General features: G+C 35.5%; 1 protein-coding gene and 1 long non-coding RNA gene across 3 annotated transcripts in view; one reads left to right on the top strand and one right to left on the bottom strand.

Moving 5' to 3' along the window:
* The window catches only part of LOC139493899 (uncharacterized), a 426642-nt gene that overhangs the window by 150909 nt on the left and 260517 nt on the right, over positions 1-15216 (bottom strand). The window lies entirely within an intron of this gene.
* The window catches only part of LOC139493895 (uncharacterized), a 92535-nt gene continuing 80543 nt past the window's right edge, over positions 3225-15216 (top strand). The window contains exons 1-4 of one of the 2 annotated variants that reach the window (XM_071282060.1): positions 3225-3322; positions 5326-5509; positions 6834-6856; positions 7731-7817. The gene's annotated coding sequence lies outside the window, so the exon portion shown is untranslated. Of the gene's footprint in view, positions 3323-5325; positions 5510-6833; positions 6857-7700; positions 7818-15216 lie in introns of both variants that reach the window. The other variant, XM_071282059.1, reaches the window with a different exon arrangement.

Below are 15216 nucleotides of genomic sequence, written 5' to 3'. Positions count from 1 at the left end.
ACAAAGTAATTGATATATAACAAACTTTTATCCCAGACTGTATCTACTTGTGCAACAAGATGTTTTTTTATTCTAAATATGACAAAATTAAACAAATAATTTCATCATTATGCATTAGATATATAGTACTCTTTTTGTCATGTATAGCTTCTGTCCAACTTCCATACAAAGGTTTGTCATGTATAGCTTCTGTCCAACTTCCATACAAAGGTTTGCCTAAGGTATTGTCATGTATAGCTTCTGTCCAACTTCCATACAAAGGTTTGCTTAAGGTATTGTCATGTATAGCTTCTGTCCAACTTCCATACAAAGGTTTGTCATGTATAGCTTCTGTCCAACTTCCATACAAAGGTTTGCTCAAGGTATTGTCATGTATAGCTTCTGTCCAACTTCCATACAAAGGTTTGCTTAAGGTATTGTCATGTATAGCTTCTGTCCAACTTCCATACAAAGGTTTGCTTAAGGTATTGTCATGTATAGCTTCTGTCCAACTTCCATACAAAGGTTTGCTTAAGGTATTGTCATGTATAGCTTCTGTCCAACTTCCATACAAAGGTTTGTCATGTATAGCTTCTGTCCAACTTCCATACAAAGGTTTGCTTAAGGTATTGTCATGTATAGCTTCTGTCCAACTTCCATACAAAGGTTTGCTTAAGGTATTGTCATGTATAGCTTCTGTCCAACTTCCATACAAAGGTTTGTCATGTATAGCTTCTGTCCAACTTCCATACAAAGGTTTGCTTAAGGTATTGTCATGTATAGCTTCTGTCCAACTTCCATACAAAGGTTTGCTTAAGGTATTGTCATGTATAGCTTCTGTCCAACTTCCATACAAAGGTTTGTCATGTATAGCTTCTGTCCAACTTCCATACAAAGGTTTGCTTAAGGTATTGTCATGTATAGCTTCTGTCCAACTTCCATACAAAGGTTTGCTTAAGGTATTGTCATGTATAGCTGCTGTCCAACTTCCATACAAAGGTTTGCTTAAGGTATTGTCATGTATAGCTTCTGTCCAACTTCCATACAAAGGTATTGTCATGTATAGCTTCTGTCCAACTTCCATACAAAGGTTTGCTTAAGGTATTGTCATGTATAGCTTCTGTCCAACTTCCATACAAAGGTTTGCGTAAGGTATTGTCATGTATAGCTTCTGTCCAACTTCCATACAAAGGTATTGTCATGTATAGCTTCTGTCCAACTTCCATACAAAGGTTTGCTTAAGGTATTGTCATGTATAGCTTCTGTCCAACTTCCAAACAAAGGTATTGTCATGTATAGCTTCTGTCCAACTTCCATACAAAGGTATTGTCATGTATAGCTTTTGTCCAACTTCCATACAAAGGTATTGTCATGTATAGCTTCTGTCCAACTTCCATACAAAGGTTTGCTTAAGGTATTGATCATGTATAGCTTCTGTCCAACTTCCATACAAAGGTATTGTCATGTATAGCTTCTGTCCAACTTCCATACAAAGGTTTGCTTAAGGTATTGTCATGTATAGCTTCTGTCCAACTTCCATACAAGGTTTGCTTAAGGTATTGTCATGTATAGCTTCTGTCCAACTTCCATACAAAGGTTTGCTTAAGGTATTGATCATGTATAGCTTCTGTCCAACTTCCATACAAAGGTATTGTCATGTATAGCTTCTGTCCAACTTCCATACAAAGGTTTGCTTAAGGTATTGTCATGTATAGCTTCTGTCCAACTTCCATACAAAGGTTTGCTTAAGGTATTGATCATGTATAGCTTCTGTCCAACTTCCATACAAAGGTTTGCTTAAGGTATTGATATTTAAAATAAACACCTTTTTGTCATGTATAGCTTCTGTCCAACTTCCATAAAAAGGTTTGCTTAAGGTATTGATATTTAAAATAAACACCTTTTAACCGCACACTTATCATAAAGAGGGGGGGTCAAGAGATACACCACCGACGAAATTTCGAATCGCATATGTCTTGCTTTTGCAACATATCATGCATATAGAAAAGTCACAGGCTCGACAAAAATGCAAACCACATATCGAGTCACAGAATATAATGAATTCATTTAAATAAAAGGAAAGTTGGTAGAATTCTCTGAAGATTCACAACTAGTAGATTCAGACTTGGAGAGATAATACACCTTATCGCTAATCCCGGCTGACCCGGCCGCTTGAACTTTTGACGCATTCAACAATCACTTTTCCATTTTGGCATCAATGTTTTGTTTTGTGACATCAAAATGTTACGGGAACCTGTGTGATATCCAGTAATGGCGGGAAAAAAAGCGATAAGGTGTATTAACAAATCAATATAATATGATATCTTTTGTTCGAAAAGTAAAATTCGTCACTTTTATTCGCAATTGAAAAAAGATTTACAGGGCTGATGTTCTATTTATAAGTAATTTCTATTTTATTTAGATAAAATAATTTTTTTTTATCAAAATTCAAGTGTACGCCCACGGGTACGCGCCTGTTTATGTGAATCAATGGCTCCATTTGACTTAATTTTTATGCCCCACCTACGATAGTAGAGGGGCATTATGTTTTCTGGTCTGTGCGTCCGTCCGTCTGTCCGTTCGTTCGTCCGTCCGTCTGTCCGTTCGTTCGTCCGTCCGTCTGTCCCGCTTCAGGTTAAAGTTTTTGGTCAAGGTAGTTTTTGAGGAAGTTTAAGTCCAATCGACTTCAAACTTAGTACACATGTCCCCTATGATATGATCTTTCTAATTTTCATGCCAAATTAGAGTTTTTACCCCAATTTCACGGTCCACTGAACATGGAAAATGATAGTGCGAGTGGGGCATTCGTGTACTGAGGACACATTCTTGTTTTAATATACATCGGCATGATTAAAACAACGAAATTTTGTCAAAATCATGTTTTAAAAGACAAATCGGTCCGAACCAGTTTTTAAGACAATTAAATAAAATTAATTTGTTTGGACGTTTTTGTACTAAAAATCTAAATACACCGTGAAAAAATAATTACTATTTATTTTGTGATTAAACGGGAGACTGCTGTCTATCGTCCTCTACCTCCCTTTTTCCCTTAGAATCAACCACTGAGAAGAACCTGAGAAGCGTTCTTAAATGGACCCAATCAGTGTTTCACATTGTTCCGAGGTGTCTTTGAAATTGTTTAGAATCGACCTTTAATGAACCCAATCAGTGTTTCAAACTGGTCAGATCGTTCAATTCTTTAAACCTGGTCCGAGTTTTCCTGGTCCGACTTGTCCCAATCCGTCACTCAGTGTCTCGTTTTGACAAAACTTCCTGTTCTCAAACTACAGACAATTATTTTTGATTTTTAACCAAGAAGATGTCATTTCAATGACTTTAAAGGGTAAGTTTTGAATATTTCTGTTATATCTGACTCACGTGAAGAAATGACATAGGCCCTACTCATTTTATCTCATTTTAAAAACATTTTGAACACAGTAACAGGTCGATGGAGACATTTCCGGGTTTCCATTTCTCTTCTTCTTTGGACGAAACTTTCTAAATGATGACTGAGAAGAAATTTTCAATTGAACATTTAAATGTGTATTTTTATTTTCTTCAAGGTTAACGAATTTATGAAACCAAATTTGAAAGTTAAAAGACAGTAAAACTTGGTGCGCTGAATTTGAACTGTTTTAGTGTTGAAGAGATTTTAGCCATCAGGCGGCGCTGATGTTTGTCACTTTTTTTGTGACAATAATTATACCCCCGCTTTAAAAAAAGGGGGGGTATACTGTTTTACCTCTGTCTGTCCTTTCGTCAGTCCGTCAGTCAGTCCGTCCGTCCCATGAATATTTTTCGTCGCATTTTTCTCAGGAACTACAATACAAGGATTTCTGAAATTTGGTTTCAGGGTTTATCTTAGTCAGGTATACCATGTGATGTGTTTTCAGATTCATCACTCGACAACTTCCTGTTTACCGAACACTTGCATATTTTTACACTATTTAAATATTATCCACTTGCGGCAGGGGTATCATCAGTAAGCAGTAGCTCGCAGTTTCACTTGTTTTTTGTATAAAAAGCTTGTCGTGAGCCTTTCATTTAGACTTTTATAAATGCATTTAGAATCAAAATTGTGCATACAATATAAACAGGTCAGGAATTACCATTAATTGGTGGATTATAACTCAATTCAGGTATAATCTACCATCATGATAGTGACCACTAATTAGTGATGACATGTAATTGATTCTGACACTTCATGCTGCAATTTGTTAGGTCTTTTTTTAGAGAAACCTTAAAACTATTGTAACCCTCCTTTTCCTACTGATAAATTCTGAGTTTTCATCTATTAAATCTGTAGTCTCTTCCTGTCCATCTCGACTAACAAATTTTAAAGTTAGAACTGATGCCATGGATGCAGACTTAAGGAAACCAATTGTGAATATCCGTCAATTGGTGGATTATACCTCAATTGAGGTTTAATCCACATTTTGCAAAACACAGCAGAGGAAGTCAGAAGCAATTACATGTCACTAATGCAGCATTCACGATTAACTTTAGAGTCCACAAGCCCGAAGCTCAATTTAAAAAAAAATTTAGTTGGATTCTGTTGTCTGAAGTCTGAAAGCAATTTTAATTACCAGCCAATGCCGTAGGACTTGTGGTTAAGCGTGAAGACTGCTAATGAGTACTCATCATAGCTTAAGATGGTATATGAAAAAAGATGCTCGTAGGACTTGTGGTTAAGCATGAAGACTGCTAATGAGTACTCATCAAAGCTTAAGATGGTATATGAAAAAAGATGCTCGAATATCTCTTTAAAAATTTTTTATGATAAAAACTGCATTATACCTCAACATGCATCAGTGACACTCGAATAAAAAAAAAGTTTAAAAAGGCCAAATAAAGTATGAAGTTGAAGACCATTGAGGACCAAAAATTCTTAAAGTTTGCCAAATACTGCTAAGGTAATCTATTCCTGAGGTAGAAAAGCCTTAGTATTTCAAAAATTCAAAGTTTTGTAAATTTGGTGTATTTACTGTCTTCTGATTGGTTAAAAGTATTAGTTTTATTTTCAATGTTGTCAATTTTTATGGCGACACGCCCACTCTAACCTTGTGTATTCATACGCCAACATGTGTATACGTTGTTATTGTTAATATAAATAGTATAACAAATTCTTTGAACCTTATTTTTGATAGAAATTTATTTATAATGAATGGCAATAATTTATTTTGAATTTATTGAACCATAAAATTAATTTTTGACTCTTCACATTTTACATAATCCGCTAAATAAATTCAAAATAAATAATAGCCATTCATTAATTATGACCATATCAATGATAATTTACATGTTTAACATTTTATATAAACATGATAAATAAATCTTTATTTGCAGATTCTTATGAGGCTAATTGACTGGTGGCAGATAGGGTAACAATGTATGTAATATAAAGTGGCATTAAGGCCATGAAGACAGACTGTACAATAAAATGCTGAAGTTGCAGTAAGAGTTTGACGAAGGCCCACGTGTTATCCCTTATTGACAATTGCAGAACTCTGACCAACAGATTTCACATTGGGTATTTAACATGTTTCATCATTTAATCATATTGATAATTAAACAGAGGCTTTACTTAAACAAGTTTCTTTCAAAACAACGTAAAGGCAAAGTGTACACAATTAACTACTCCACAGAATTTTTTATGCCCCGGCCGTAACGGAGGGGGCATTAAGTTTTACCCTTGTCTGTCTGTCTGTACGTACGTACGTCCGTACGTCCCAAAGTTGGTTTCCGTTCTCTTACTTAAAAGTTTGCCTCAACTAAATGTTATGAAACTTATACACAATGCTTATTACCACAAAACACAAATCAAGTATGAATTTTGGTGGCGTCACTTTAACGGTTCTAGAGTTATGCCCCTTTACAAATGGACAAATTGCTGAATTTTCATTTCCGTTCTGTTACTTTAGTTTGCCTCAACCAAATGTTATGAAACTTATACACAATGCTTATTACCACAGAACACAGATCAAGTTTGAATTTTGGTGGTGTTGCTTTAACCATTATAGAGTTGTGCCCCTTTACCATGTTTACAAATGGAAAAAATTGCTGAATTTTTCGTTTCCGTTCTCTAACAAGTTAGCCTCAACCAAATCTTATGAAACTTATACACCATGCTTATTACCACAAAATACAGATCAGGTTTGAATTTTAGGGGTGTCAATATTACTGTTCTACAGTTATGCCCCTTTATAACGTTATATGATATGCAAGCGGGGGCATCATCTGTGTCCCATGGACACATTCCCCATTTATTTAATTATCACATATTTGGATTCTGCTTGTAAAAATACACCAGAAAAATTTTGAATGTGTTTTTCACTGTAACGGTCAAATGTCATGAATGTAGAACCCCCTTTAACAAAATTAAGTAACTTTAACAAAACAGAACCGATCAAACTTTCATTAATTTTCATGATTATATTTTATGTTTTTTTGTTTCTTTTAGTTAATGCCCCTTAAAAATATTTCTCTTCAAATTACAACTCTTGTGAACAAACATGATAAAATGTTGTGTTTTTCTTTTACTGGCAAGTTGGGATAAGGTAAGATTTTCTTCTTTAAAGTCAATGGTCATATGACCTATGTTGTCTATATATTGTACATAAAGATACAGGAGTGTAGTATTCTCAGAGTCAGTCAGAGGGAGAATAGGAGAAATTAAATTGACTACAGTGAACAGAATTTCAATATACAAAATTATTTTATTTTACAAAGTTTACCTTTGATCTTATTAACTGGTAATTTCCTTTCTCAGCACTGTAGAGTGATACCAAAAATTATTGCTAGAAACTAAGGGCACACATGCCGTTGTCAATGAAATTGTGTTTTTCTTTTACAAGATATAATGGCAAGTTAGAATAAGGTAAGATTTTCTTCTTAAAAATCAATGGTCATGTGACTTATATTGTCTATAAACTGTACATGTGTACATAAAGATACAGGTGTGTAGTATTCTCAGAGTCAGTCAGTGTCATGTGACCTATGTCATGTGACCTATGTTGTCTATAAACTGTACATAAAGATACAGGTGTGTAGTATTCTCAGAGTCAGTCAGTGTCATGTGACCTATGTCATGTGACCTATGTTGTCTATAAACTGTACATAAAGATACAGGCTTGCAGTATTCTCAGGGGGAGAACAGGAGAAATCAAAATGACATCAGTGAACAGAATTTCAATATACAAAATTCCAGGAGACCAAAAAAAAAGGAATGTAAGATATTGTAGGACATTCACAAATCTTTTAAGTCAAAGAGAATCTGACATTGCCATGGAAAAAAATGAAAAAAACAATCAAAATTCAACAGTCTACATTAGTCATTTCAGGGCCTTTTATAGCTGACTATGCCATATGGGCTTTGATCATTGTTGAAGGCTGTACGGTGACCTATAGTTGTTATTTTCTGTGTCATTTAGTCTATTTCGTTGAATTGTCTCATTGGCAATCATAAAACATCTTCTTTTTATATTCAAAACATTACATAGAAAACTAAAGACCGAGCAACACAAATCTCAACAAAAACTTAGGCTGATCTCAAAACTGATGCATAATACAATTGTCTACAGACTTTTATAAAAAAAACAACCTCTGAAACAATTTCACTCCTTCTTGGTAATCACTGTATTTGGTATAAACTGTTGGAACTGTAAACATGTAGCTTGTTAAATTCAATTATTACATTTATAATATATTTGTTTGTTCTAGAGGAAAATGTAAAAGCTTTGTTTTGCTTACAGAAACTTCTTACAGCTGCATATGAGGGGAATATAAAAGAGGTAGAATTATGTGTAAAGAACAGAGCTAACTTGGAATGTAGCAATTCTGTAAGTAAAGTAAAATGTTTAACGCATTTACAGATATTTATTATATAGTACACATAATCATGATAATGTGGATCAGTTAAACATTGCCCTTGTTAGCTAGTGTTCAATGATTCAGTGTACATTCTACAATGTTCTAGTTATTGCAAATACTCTTGTCTTCAAAATATTAAGAAACATAGTATTATGATATATTGTGATTAACTTTATTACACTGATGAATACCACTCCAGTTTGTATGTCAAAGAGTTGCTGTCTGATACTTCGTATCTGGATACAACTGAAATATTGTGATTTACTTCATTATACGTAACAAAGTATTCTACACACAAAACATTACTTTGGTTCAAAAAAAAGTCTTGCATGACCATGACTTGAGACATGACACCTGGTCATACAACTTTCATTAACCACTCCTGTTCTAAATATGTCATGTGACACCTGATTCTACAACATTCATTGACCACTCCTGTTCAAACATGTCATGTGACACCTGATTCTACAACATTCATTAACCACTTCTGTACTGAATATGACATGTGACATCTGATCATAATACCTGCATTTACCACTCCTGAACTGAATATGACATGTGACCCCTGATTATACCACATACATTTACCACTCTTGTATTGAACATGACATGTGACATGCAGCATTCATTACCCATTCCAGTACTGAACATGACATGTGACACCTGATTATACAACATTCATTCACCACTCCAGAACTGAACATGACATGAAACACCTGATCATACAACATACATATACCACTCCTGTACTGAACATGACATGTAACACCTGATTATACAACATTTATTAACCACTTCTGTACTGAACATAACATGTGACACCTGATCATAAAACCTACATTTACCACTCTTGTACTGAACATGACATGTGACACCTGACATACAACATTCATTAACCACTCCTGTTCTAAACATGTCACGTGACACATGATCATACAACTTTCATTAACCACTTCTGTACTGAACATAACATATGACACCTGATCATAAAACCTGCATTTACCACTCTTGAACTGAATATGACATGTGCCACCTGACAATACAACATACATTTACTACTCTTGTACTGAACATGACATGTAACACCAGATCATACCACATACATTTACCTCTCCTGTACTGAATATGACATGTGACACCTGATCATACAACATACATTTACCACTCCAGTACTGAACATGACATGTGACACCTGATCATACAACATACATTTACCACTCCAGTACTGAACATGACATGTGACACCTGACATACAACATTCATTTACTACTCCAGTACTGAACATGACATGTGACACCTGATCATACAACATTCATTAACCACTCCTGTACTGAACATGACATTTGACACCGGATCATACAACATACATTTACAACTCTTGTACTGAACATGACATATAACACCAGATCATACCACATACATTTACTTCTCCATTACTGAATATTACATGTGACACCTGATCATACAATCTGCATTTACCGCTCTTGTACTGAATATGACATGTGACACCTGATCATACAACATACATTTACCACTCCAGTACTGAACATGACATGTGACACCAGATCATACCACATACATTTACTTCTCCATTACTGAATATGACATGTGACACCTGATCATACAACCTGCATTTACCACTCTTGTACTGAACATGACATGTGACACCTGATCATACAACATGCATTTACTACTCCTGTATTGAACATGACATGTGACACCTGATCATACAACATTCATTAACCACTCGAGTACTAAACATGATATGTAACACCTGATCAGGGTTTCCCCTGGGTTAATTATTTTTTTCGCCACCTCTTTCGCCAAAACAATATATTTTTCGCCACTTTATTATTTTTTTCGCCAAGTAACATAAATATATTTTTCCTGTTGTGCCCTTTTGTACTAAGAAGTAATTTTTACAACAAAACAAAAGCTTTTATCACATGAAATTGATCCCTCATTTCATGTGTAGTCATTACATTGAAGGGTTACTCTCATTCGAGGAGTTGTTCCCAGCCTTTTGGATAGATTTTTTCATAACGACAGTTTTCTTTTCTTGACCATCGTAAATGAAAAAGTTGAGACGTACAACTATGCTTGAAACACGTGCATGTGTCATTCAAACGACTTTATTAAAGTCAAAGGATAAAAGAATTAAAGTTTTAAATCGGAGATTTTTCTTGCTTTTGAACAATTTTCGTCACAACAACAGCTTTCTTTTCAAAACTATCATTCAAGGGAGAGATGTCAAAAGTTTGCTTCAAACACGTGCGTCGCAAAGATGTAAATAAATTCTGTATGTCATTGTGACATTTATAGCGGAAGCCATTTGACCATATCATTTTGTGAAACAATTCAATCAACACCTTTTTTAATTAGTCCTTTGTTGTCGATAGCTATAAAATGCAATCAGCTGATTATTGATTTTCTGTCTAAATCTTAATGATGTCAAGGTGAATTCCGAGTATTGCCTGATCGGGTAAAGTCCGAGAAACTCGAAAAAAAGTAAATAAACAAGATGGAGGAAAATAAATCGGTTTATATATTTCTTTCGCCAAATTCTTTCGCAAATGACGATTTTTTATCGCCACAATTATTATTTTTTCGCAAATTGCGAAAATGGCGACCGCCAGCGGAAACCCTGCACCTGATCATACAACATTCATTTACCACTCCTGTACTGAACATGACATGTAACCCCTGATTATACAACATACATTTTCCACTGTTGTACTGAACATGGCATGTGACACCTGATCATACAACATGTGACATAGCAATGACACTCTTATGCTCAACACCAACATGTGACATATCAATGACACTCTTTACCTCAACACCAACATGTGACATACCAATGACACTCTACCTCAACACCAACATTTGACATAGCAATGACACTCTTTACCTCAACACCAACATGTGACATATCAATGACACTATTATAGTCAACACAAACATGTGACATAGCAATGACACTATGATAGGAAACACCAACATGTGACATAGCAATGACACTCATATGCTCAACACCAACATGTGACATAGCAATGACACTCTTATAGTCAACCCCAACATGTCACTTAGTAATGACACCCTTATATTCAACACTAATATGTGACATAGCAATGACACTCTTAGTCAACACCAACATGTGACATAGCAATGACACTCTTTACCTCAACACCAACATGTGACATAGCAATGACACTATTTACCTCAACACCAACATGTGACATAGCAATGACACTCTTTACCTCAAATTCAAACATGTGACATAACAATGACACTCTTTACCTCAACACCAACATGTGACATAGCAATGACACTATTTACCTCAACACCAACATGTGACATAACAATGACACTCTTTACCTCAACACCAACATGTGACATAGCAATGACACTCTTAAAGTCAACACCATCATGTCTCTTAGCAATGACACTCGTATAGTCAATACTAACATGTGACATAGCAATAACACTCTTATAGTCAACACCAACATGTGACATAGCAATGACACTCTTTTAGTCAGCACCAACATGTGACATAAGCAATGACACTCTTATATTCAACACCAACATGTAACATAGAAATGACACTCTTATACTCAACACCAACATGTGACATATCAATGACACTCTTTACCTCAACACCAACATTTGATATAGCAATGACACTCTTATAGTCAACACCAACATGGGACATAGCAATAACACTCTTATAGTCAACACCAACATGTGACATAGCAATGACACTCTTTTAGTCAGCACCAACATTTGACATAAGCAATGACACTCTTATAGTCAACACCAACATGTGACACACATTGCTACTCTTATAGTCAACACCAACATGTGACATATCAATGACACTCTTATAATCAACACCAACATTTGACATAGCAATGACACTTGTAAAGTCAACACCAACATGTGACATAGCAATGACACTCTTTACCTCAACACCAACATGTGACATAGCAATGACACTCTTATAGTCAACAACAACATGTGACATAAAAATGACACTCTTTACCTCAACACCAACATGTGACATACCAATGACACTATACCTCAACACCAACATGTGACATAGCAATGACACTCTTATAGTCAACAGCAACATGTGACATAAAAATGACACTCTTTACCTCAACACCAACATGTGACATACCAATGACACTATACCTCAACACCAACATTTGACATAGCAATGACACTCTTTACCTCAACACCAACATGTGACATATCAATGACACTATTATAGTCAACACAAACATGTGACATAGCAATGACACTATGATAGGAAACACCAACATGTGACATAGCAATGACACTCATATGCTCAACACCAACATGTGACAAAGCAATGACACTCTTATAGTCAACCCCAACATGTCACTTAGCAATGACACCCTTATACTCAACATCAACATGTGACATAGCAATGACACTCTTTACCTCAACACCAACATGTGACATAGCAATGACACTATTTACCTCAACACCAACATGTGACATCGCAATGACACTCTTTACCTCAAATTCAAACATGTGACATAACAATGACACTCTTTACCTCAACACCAACATGTCACTTAGCAATGACACCCTTATACTCAACACTAATATGTGACATAGCAATGACACTCTTATAGTAAACACCAACATGTGACATAGAAATGACACTATTAACCTCAAATTCAAACATGTGACATATCAAAGACACTCTTTACCCCAACACCAACATGTGACATAACAATGACACTCTTTACCTCAACACCAACATGTGACATAGCAATGACACTCTTATAGTCAACACCATCATGTCTCTTAGCAATGACACTCGTATAGTCAACACTAACATGTGACATAGCAATAACACTCTTATAGTCAACACCAACATGTGACATAGCAATGACACTCTTTTAGTCAGCACCAACATGTGACATAAGCAATGACACTCTTATATTCAACACCAACATGTAACATAGAAATGACACTCTTATACTCAACACCAACATGTGACATATCAATGACACTCTTTACCTCAACACCAACACGTGCCATAGCAATGAAACTATTTACCTCAACACCAACATATGACATAGCAATGCCACTCTTATAGTTAACACCAACATGTGACATAGCAATGACACTAATATGCTCAACACCAACATGTGACATAGCAACGACACTCTTTACCTGAACACCAACATGTGACATAGCAATGACACTTGTATAGTCAACACCAACATATGACATAGCAATGACACTCTTATAGTCAACACCAACATATGACATAGCAATGACACTCTTATAGTCAACACCAACATGTGACATAGCAATGACACTCATATGCTCAACACCAACATGTGACAGGCAATGACTCTTAACCTCAACACCAACCTGTGACGTAGCAATGACACTCTTATACTCGACACCAACATGTGACGTAGCAGCGACACTATTATACTCAACACCCACATGTGACATAGCAATGACACTCTTATAGTCAACACAAACATGTGACATAGCAATGACATTTTTATACTCAACACCAGCATGTGGCGTAGCAGTACCTCTCTTTACCTCAACATCAACATGTCACTTAGCAATGAAACTCTTTACCTCAACACCAACATGTAACGTAGCAATGACACTCTTATACTCAACACCAACATGTGACGTAGCAATGACACTCTTATACTCAACACCAACATGTGACATAACAATGACACTCTTATACTCAACACCAGCATGTGACATAGCAATGACACTATTATAGTCAACACAAACATGTGACATAGCAATGACACTATGATAGGAAACACCAACATGTGACATAGCAATGACACTCATATGCTCAACACCAACATGTGACATAGCAATGACACTCTTATAGTCAACACCAACATGTCACATAGCAATGACACCCTTATACTCAACACTAATATGTGACATAGCAATGACACTCTTAGTCAACACCAACTCTTGATATAGCAAAGACACTCTTTACCTCAACACCAACATGTGACATAGCAATGACACTCTTATAGTCAACACCAACATGTGACATAGCAATGACACTCTTTACCTCAACACCAACATGTGACATAGTAATGACACTCTTCACCTCAACACCAATATGTGACGTAGCAGTGACACTCTTATACTCAACACCAGCATGTGACATATCACTGACACCCTTTACCTCAACACCAGCATGTGACATAGCAATGACACTATTATACTCAACAGCAACATGTGACATAGCAGTGACACTCTTATAGTCAACACCAACATGTGACATAGCAATGACACTCTTATACTCAACACCAACGTGTGACATAGCAGTGACACTCTTATAGTCAACACCAACATGTGACATAGCAATGACACTCTTATGCTCAACACCATCATGTGACATAGCAATGACATTCTTATACTCAACACCAACATGTGACATAACAATGACGCTCTTTACCTCAACACCAGCATGTGACATATCACTGACACCCTTTACCTCAACACCAACATGTGACATAACAATGACACTCTTTACCTCAACACCAGCATGTGACATAGCAATACAACTCTTTACCTCAACACCAACATGTGACGTAGCAATGACACTCTTATACTCAGCACCAGCATGTGACGTTGCATTGACATTATTACACTCATCACAAACAAGTGACAAATCACACTTATAGGCAATGCAAACTTGAAAAAAATAAACATGGCTTATTGCAGTTCTTTACTTATACTCACCACAAACATACACCATTGCTATATTACCCTTATACTCACCACAAACATACACCATTGCTATATTACCATTGCTATATTACCCTTATACTCACCACAAACATACACCATTGCTATATTACCCTTATACTCACCACAAGCATACACCATTGCTATATTACCCTTATACTCACCACAAACATACACCATTGCTATATTACCCTTATACACAACAACTCATAAGATATGAAGCAGCTGGTAGACACCCAACATTTTACACGGAAATACCACTAAATATTTTCTAAGCTTTGATCATTATTTTGAATTAATACAAAATGATGTTGTCAATCAGACAGGTTTAATGAACCACGCATATTTATTAGAATTATATAAAGTAGGATCTCATCTCATTTTATTCGTAACACAGAACTGAATCAGATACTTAAGGTTTTATTTTGTTTCTTGACGAAAAATTATTTTGTAAACATTTGATTATAATGAGAAGTTAATGAGAGCAAATTGTGTTTACATCTTCAGTTAGATAATGTTAATTCTACAGATATAATGTAAAATATCTTTTAAAAATAACAAATACTTGACAGAATTATATAA

This window comes from Mytilus edulis, chromosome 11 (assembly GCF_963676685.1).
Source record: "Mytilus edulis chromosome 11, xbMytEdul2.2, whole genome shotgun sequence".
NCBI lineage: Eukaryota > Metazoa > Mollusca > Bivalvia > Mytilida > Mytilidae > Mytilus > Mytilus edulis.
The sequence above is the reverse complement of the archived record's forward strand: the minus strand, read 5'-3'. Positions and strand labels throughout refer to the sequence as shown.